Raw genomic sequence first — 8555 nt, 5'->3', positions numbered from 1 at the left:
CATTATAACGTGATATGTGGTCGTATTCTGGGTATCTGCTTTCCATGATTACCTTCATGTCAGTGAGTCAGACCCCATGAGACAAATACCTACAGCAACACTGTAACCATTACTTATCATCGCGTTAAACACACAAGGATCTATTACCACTGGAGGTAATTGCGGCGCCCATATAAACCTCTCAGCCCTACATAATTATTGCTGACAGTCAGATGCATGTATGATGATTTTAACAGTAAGAAACAACTCCATTTTCCGTCACCGTTCACCACAAAAATACCCAATACATGCACTAGAAGCAGTTGTTCTAAAGTCTTGTCTGAGCAAGTCTTACTAATGTTTAAAGGAATGTGACGGGCGGGGACATTGCAGAAGATGGATGTCAAGGTGCGGGGTTGGTGTTCAACACTGATGGCATGTGACAGTGCGGGTTTGGTGTTCAACACTGATGGCACGTCACAGTGTGGGGTTGGTGTTCAACACTGATGGGATGTCACAGTGTGGGGTTAATGTTCAACACTGATGGGATGTCGCAGTGTGGGGTTGGTGTTCAACACTGATGGCATGTCACAGTGTGGGGTTGGTGTTCAACACTGATGGGATGTCACAGTGTGGGGTTAATGTTCAACACTGATGGGATGTCACAGTGTGGGGTTGGTGTTCAACACTGATGGCATGTCACAGTGTGGGGTTGGTGTTCAACACTGATGGCATGTCACAGTGTGGGGTTGGTGTTCAACACTGATGGGATGTCACAGTGTGGGGTTGGTGTTCAACACTGATGGCATGTCACAGTGTGGGATTGGTGTTCAACACTGATGGGATGTCACAGTGCGGGGTTGGTGTTCAACACTGATGGGATGTCTCAGTGTGGGGTTGGTGTTCAACACTGATGGGATGTCACAGTGTGGGGTTAGTGTTCAACACTGATGGCATGTCACAGTGTGGGGTTGGTGTTCAACACTGATGGAATGTCACAGTGCGGGGTTGGTGTTCAACACTGATGGAATGTCACAGTGGGAGGTTGGTGTTCAACACTGATGGAATGTCACAGTGCGGGGTTGGTGTTCAACACTGATGGCATGTCACAGTGGGAGGTTGGTGTTCAACACTGATGGGATGTCACAGTGTGGGGTTGGTGTTCAACACTGATGGCATGTCACAGTGGGAGGTTGGTGTTCAACACTGATGGAATGTCACGGTGCGGTGTTGGTGTTCAACACTGATGGCATGTCACAGTGCGGGGTTGGTGTTCAACACTGATGGAATGTCACGGTGCGGTGTTGGTGTTCAACACTGATGGCATGTCACGGTGCGGTGTTGGTGTTCAACACTGATGGCATGTCACAGTGCGGGGTTGGTGTTCAACACTGATGGCATGTCACAGTGTGGGGTTGGTGTTCAACACTGATGGAATGTCACAGTGTGGGGTTGATGTTCAACACTGATGGCATGTCACAGTGTGGGGTTGGTGTTCAACACTGATGGAATGTCACAGTGTGGGGTTGATGTTCAACACTGATGGAATGTCACGGTGCGGTGTTGGTGTTCAACACTGATGGAATGTCACAGTGCGGGGTTGGTGTTCAACACTGATGGCATGTCACAGTGTGGGGTTGGTGTTCAACACTGATGGAATGTCACAGTGCGGGGACGGTGTTCAACACTGATGGCATGTCACAGTGCGGGGTTGGTGTTCAACACTGATGGCATGTCACAGTGCGGGGACGGTGTTCAACACTGATGGGATGTCACGGTGCGGTGTTGGTGTTCAACACTGATGGCATGTCACGGTGCGGTGTTGGTGTTCAACACTGATGGAATGTCACAGTGCGGGGTTGGTGTTCAACACTGATGGTATGTCACAGTGCGGGGTTGGTGTTCAACACTGATGGCATGTCACGGTGCGGTGTTGGTGTTCAACACTGATGGAATGTCACAGTGCGGGGTTGGTGTTCAACACTGATGGAATGTCACAGTGCGGGGTTGGTGTTCAACACTGATGGCATGTCACAGTGCGGGGTTGGTGTTCAACACTGATGGCATGTCACAGTGCGGGGTTGGTGTTCAACACTGATGGCATGTCACAGTGTGGGGTTGGTGTTCAACACTGATGGCATGTCTCGGTGTGGGGTTGGTGTTCAACACTGATGGTATGTCTCGGTGTGGGGTTGGTGTTCAACACTGATGGCATGTCTCGGTGTGGGGTTGGTGTTCAACACTGATGGTATGTCTCGGTGTGGGGTTGGTGTTCAACACTGATGGCATGTCACAGTGCGGGGTTGGTGTTCAACAATGATGGCATGTCGAGGTGTGGGGTTGGTGTTCAACACTGATGGCATGTCTCGGTGTGGGGTTGGTGTTCAACACTGATGGCATGTCACAGTGCGGGGTTGGTGTTCAACACTGATGGGATGTCACAGTGCGGGGTTGGTGTTCAACACTGATGGCATGTCTCGGTGTGGGGTTGGTGTTCAACACTGATGGTATGTCTCGGTGTGGGGTTGGTGTTCAACACTGATGGCATGTCACGTTGCGGGGTTGGTGTTCAACACTGATGGTATGTCGAGGTGTGGGGTTGGTGTTCAACACTGATGGCATGTCTCGGTGTGGGGTTGGTGTTCAACACTGATGGTATGTCTCGGTGTGGGGTTGGTGTTCAACACTGATGGCATGTCACAGTGCGGGGTTGGTGTTCAACACTGATGGCATGTCACAGTGCAGGGTTGGTATTCAACACTGATGGCATGTCACAGTGCGGGGTTGGTGTTCAACACTGATGGCATGTCTCGGTGTTGGGTTGGTGTTCAACACTGATGGTATGTCTCGGTGTGGGGTTGGTGTTCAACACTGATGGTATGTCTCGGTGTGGGGTTGGTGTTCAACACTGATTGAATGTCACAGTGCGGGGTTGGTGTTCAACACTGATGGCATGTCACAGTGCGGTGTTGGTGTTCAACACTGATGGAATGTCACAGTGTGGGGTTGGTGTTCAACACTGATGGCATGTCACAGTGCGGGGTTGGTGTTCAACACTGATGGCATGTCTCGGTGTGGGGTTGGTGTTCAACACTGATGGCATGTCACAGTGTGGGGTTGGTGTTCAACACTGATGGGATGTCACAGTGCGGGGTTGGTGTTCAACACTGATGGCATGTCTCGGTGCGGGGTTGGTGTTCAACACTGATGGCATGTCACAGTGTGGGGTTGGTGTTCAACCCTGATGGCATGTCACGGTGCGGTGTTGGTGTTCAACACTGATGGAATGTCACAGTGTGGGATTGGTGTTCAACACTGATGGCATGTCACAGTGTGGGGTTGGTGTTCAACACTGATGGCATGTCTCGGTGTGGGGTTGGTGTTCAACACTGATGGCATGTCACAGTGCGGGGTTGGTGTTCAACACTGATGGCATGTCTCGGTGCGGGGTTGGTGTTCAACACTGATGGAATGTCACAGTGTGGGGTTGGTGTTCAACACTGTTGGCATGTCACGGTGCGGTGTTGGTGTTCAACACTGATGGAATGTCACAGTGCGGGATTGGTGTTCAACACTGATGGCATGTCACAGTGTGGGGTTGGTGTTCAACACTGATGGCATGTCACAGTGCGGGGTTGGTGTTCAACACTGATGACATGTCACAGTGTGGGATTGGTGTTCAACACTGATGGTATGTCACAGTGTGGGATTGGTGTTCAACACTGATGGTATGTCACAGTGTGGGGTTGGTGTTCAACACTGATGGCATGTCACGGTGCGGTGTTGGTGTTCAACACTGGTGGCATGTCACGGTGTGGGGTTGGTGTTCAACACTGATGGCATGTCACAGTGCGGGGTTGGTGTTCAACACTGATGGCATGTCACAGTGCGGGGTTGGTGTTCAACACTGATGACATGTCACAGTGTGGGGTTTGGTGTTCAACACTGATGGCATGTCACAGTGCGGGGTTGGTGTTCAACACTGATGGCATGTCATGGTGTGGGATCGGTGTTCATCACTGATGGCATGTCACGGTGCGGGGTTGGTGTTCAACACTGATGGGATGTCACAGTGTGGGGTTGGTGTTCAACACCGATGGTATGTCACAGTACAAGGTCTGTGTTCAACACTGATGGTATGTCCCAGTACAAGGTCGGTGTTCAACACTGATGGAATGTCACAGTGTGGGGTTGGTGTTCAACACTGATGGTATGTCACAGTGTGGGGTTGGTGTTCAACACTGATGGTATGTCACAGTGCGGGGACGGTGTTCAACCCTAGTTCATGAGCGTTTGACGATTCCAACTTTTACAACAACTCTGCTATCCTACCCCGGAGGGTGCTTTGTAAAGTCAGGTGGAGAGAGTAATTAGCTGATGGAACTGCCTGGAATGTAGAACTCGAGAAACCGATGTTGTAGTTGTGTAACGTTGATGACTGTGTTTATCGTTATACGTTTGTTTATTTGTTTACTGTTGATTAGTGAAACAGGCTGGTCACCATCAGAATACTTCAGTTATATGAAGGAAGGATGTGATGGGTTTCTAGTCGATGAGAAAACTTGTAAGGCACACTTTTATTGTCAGTGTCTTTGGAGATATTTTAATCCTCCACGGTAATATTCTCTATGCTTTAACGTTCGATGTTCTGAACTTTTTTCTTCATTAATGCTTTCTTTACATTTTTTTATGGCAAGAATTCCTATTTGATTCAGGCATGATCGCCGCGGACATTATGTTGAAAAAGTCATGTTCCCTTCTTGATATCACGGGGTCATGAAGCTGATAAATTCTGTATATGAACTGAAAATCCGATTTTATGAATTGCCATCATTGTAGCCATTTAAAAAAACTCAAATTCTATCTTATTACTTACACACATGCTGGTGCGCTTGGGGGGGGATGTGTGTGTGTTTGTGTGGAGGGGGGTGACATTGTGTGTGTGTGTGGGGGGGGGGGGGGGGGGGGGGGGGGGGGGGGGTGTCACATGCCGTACATACAGCTTACATAAAAGTGTGTCATAGGTGGATATTCGTCGGAATAGAGTCAGAAACTATTCTCATTGAGTCAGTTTGATATTCTATTCTCAATGAGCAAAACCGGTGCGCCAGGCACGCTTCCGTGACGCAGCCATCAGACATCGCCTTACATGACGCAGCCATCAGACATTGCCATCCATGACGCTGCAGAAAGACCGGCTGGATATAGGGTCTTATTGTGTGGCCAACATGTGAACAAGCTTTTTAACATTTTTAAGAAAATATTTAAAAAGTGTCTTTGCGAAATTGTAGATATTACAAGCAATATGTTGTGAAAATAAATGATGACTTGTACCTACCTATTGCCAGGCTGAAGCCTATGATGTGTATGCCATCCGTCGGCTGCCCATCAAATATGTATGTGTTTTCTAACGATGTTCCTGCCCCTTGTGATGAGACGCGATCAGCGGAGCGGTGAAGGCGGAACCCTGTAATCCGTCTTACCTCCATTGACTGAACCCTCATTGTGGCCCTAATACCCCCACACTGACGCCTGTCAACAGTCAGATAATACAAGCCTAGAAGCCTTCAGCCGGAACCAGATCAACGCACAGGCAGGTGTCTGTGCCTGCTTAGGTCGCATGCTCGTGGGCCATGTAGGAGAGTGGTTTATATGTACCTTGATTGTTTTAATTCCCGAAAAAGATAGCTAATTTTAAAATATCACTACGTTTATAACATCTATCAAACATATTTATAATACATCGTATTGAAGGTGTAATTTACCGTCCTAGACTCTGTAAGGTGATATCTACGGTTCCTCTGTCAATATATATGTAGGTAGACATATGTGCCTGGTTAATCTATCATTTTACCCTTTTCTCAAAATCAACACAAGCACAAAACTCCGTTATATCGATTTTGTTTGATGCCAAATGTTGAATGTTGAAATGCAAGTCCTCCTGTTCCACCTATTTCCATATCCATATCCTTGTCATTCTGTACAGCATCTGTTACATCAGGCAACATCTCAAAAGTAGTCATTACTTTCATGTAAGAAAAAAATATAACATGGATATTTGCTCAAAGCCCTGATACCTTTATGACGTAATGAGTGTGCTCTCGATTTTCTTTCTCAGCTCCCTGGGGACTATACAACCCAGCCGTCTATTTGGCGGTGAAACGTTGAAACACAACCATCACATATCCTACCTGGTACCCATTCACGTTTGAGTGACAAGAGGCATAATTCAAAATAATAAGGGTGTTCCTTAACTTTTTTGAGTAGTCAGTGACATGACCAGATGAAGCAACAGGAACAACAATGAACCTGCCTTTGTGCCGCATGAGTGAGTGAGTGAGTGAGTGAGTGAGTGAATGTTGCCTAGCGCCATATTCCACAATTACCCGGCTCATCTATAGATAATGGCACCTGAACCAGTGACTGGATGCATGAACAACTGTCCACGCCGTTTCAGCACGATGACACACAATCACCCAAGTCGACAAACACGGCCACCCGATCCGCTTTTGTCGACTCTTACTAACAGCATAGGGTCCTGGGAACCATTGTCCCCACGAGGCAGCGGGCGTGACAACTATCAGTATTGCAGTTATCATATCATTGGTCAGCACACTGAGTGGAATGAAGGACACATTTTTTCAGTTTCTGTATGGAATCATAGCCGATGGCCATACGTGTCTAAGACACACACTGAAAGCCTCATCCAATGTTTCATGGCTTCTTCACGTCGTGTGCGTTGTTTTCCCGATTTAGAGTCACCTCATATCTTTACACTGCGTAACATGTCACAGCAATATATATTTACAACACTGGCTTCTTCCGGTCAGTTCGGTGTTAGTTACAGCAATGTATGTTTACAACACTGGCTTCTTCCGGTCAGTTCGGTGTTAGTCACAGCAATATATATTTACAACACTGGCTTCTTCCGGTCAAGTAAGGTGTTAGTCACAGCAATATATACTTACATCACTGGCTTTTGTTCTGTCAGTTCTTTGTTAGTTACAGCAATATATATTTCCAACACTGGCTTCTTCCGGTCAGTTCGGTGTTAGTCACAGCAATATATATTTACAACACTGGCTTCTTCTGGTCAGTTCGGTGTTAGTCACAGCAATATATATTTACAACACTGGCTTCTTCCGGTCAGTTCGGTGTTAGTTACAGCAATATATATTTACAACACTGGCTTCTTCTGGCCCAGGACATAAAATGTCAGTATGTATTTCGTTTCCCAAGCTCAAGAATGAATGTCTTTATTCCCAACCTGATGCATGTGTACATTTATAACGTCATCAGGCATATATATCTTCAGAATAAATGCACTGAACACATTCCGAAAAGAAACAGATAAAATGAACAAATCATATCAAAACTTTTCTCAGGTCATTCTTCGTATAGGAAACAGTTTTTCTATGAGTTGTTTAACCCTTAAGTCCAGGTAGACTGAAGTGCCACGTTATTTCATCAACGAATACCAGCTTAATCTCGACCGCCTCCGTGGTCTTGTGGTAGAGCGTCCGCCCGGAGAGCGGAAGGTCCAGGGTTCGATCCCGGGCCGCGTCATACAAAAAGACGTTAAAAGATTGTACTTGTTGTTACCCTGTCTGGCGCTCGGCATTAAGGGGCTAAAACAAGGACTGGTCGGCTCGGAGTCAGTATACTGTGTCTGAGTGGGGTATTCATGTTAAACTGCGGCATGGTATCTCAGTGAGCTAGCACTATAAATCGGCATCAGTCCGGACTAGTACAAGCAGCCACACACACATACACGTGCATGCACGTCGCTATATAAGTGCAATAATCTTGGACGCGACGTTAAACCCAATTTCACCTCACCTCACCTCACCAGCTTAATCTCATCTATACCAATAAATAATGAGATCTCATTTAATAATGTTATTTCCAACACGGGGCCTGGAATGTCCATGTCTGTAGATGTGCATAGTAGAAGCATGACATGTGTTATTCCGGGACATGTCATGCACAAGTAAACAAGGAAACGAATAGAGCAAGGCTAATAAGGATGCAGTTGCCAACATTGTGGTTACACGCGTCTGAAATGGTTAGGACTGTTTCGCTTTTCTGTTCTTTGCTGTCACTGCATCTCTTTTCATTCTTTACCTAGTCTGTTCAATTAGAATGTCGTAAAGCCTTGCTGGTAATATACTCGGTAGATACCTCAATAGGAATAGATACATTAATAACACGTTGCGCCACATGGCTGTACCCAGCGCTTGTTACTACCTCGTCCTCTGTACCTGATTCATCTCAAAACTATTTCACATTCCAACCAAATGTATCATCCACGTGGTTTATCCCGATACTATCGTATGTGTGTGTCAGTCGTGATGAAGTCACGCCCTCACAAGTACATATGCGTATCGTGTTTTAATGGCTGGATCACTCTATGTTCCAATAATCACATTAGATGGCTAGAAAGTCCCAAGTTAACCCACAAGCACCTACATCATGTTGGCAGTCCAGGGATCATAATCGGGTCGGTAGTACTCGAACCCTGTACTCAGTTGGTAGCGATGTAAAGTATATACTACCGACAACCAATAGCGAAACAA

At 46.7% G+C, this 8555-nt stretch overlaps 1 protein-coding gene across 1 annotated transcript in view; it reads right to left on the bottom strand.

Annotated features, from left to right (window-relative positions):
- LOC124117465 (protein FAM167A-like) overlaps nucleotides 1-5480 on the bottom strand; it is a 14584-nt gene extending 9104 nt beyond the window's left edge. The window contains exon 1 of the mRNA XM_046479376.2: nucleotides 5318-5480. The gene's annotated coding sequence lies outside the window, so the exon portion shown is untranslated. The remainder of the gene's footprint in view (nucleotides 1-5317) is intronic.
- Nucleotides 5481-8555: the final 3075 nt, after the last annotated feature.

The sequence above is a fragment of the Haliotis rufescens genome, unplaced genomic scaffold (genome assembly GCF_023055435.1).
Source record: "Haliotis rufescens isolate VD_foot unplaced genomic scaffold, xgHalRufe1.0.p SCAF_1, whole genome shotgun sequence".
NCBI lineage: Eukaryota > Metazoa > Mollusca > Gastropoda > Lepetellida > Haliotidae > Haliotis > Haliotis rufescens.
The sequence above is the reverse complement of the archived record's forward strand: the minus strand, read 5'-3'. Positions and strand labels throughout refer to the sequence as shown.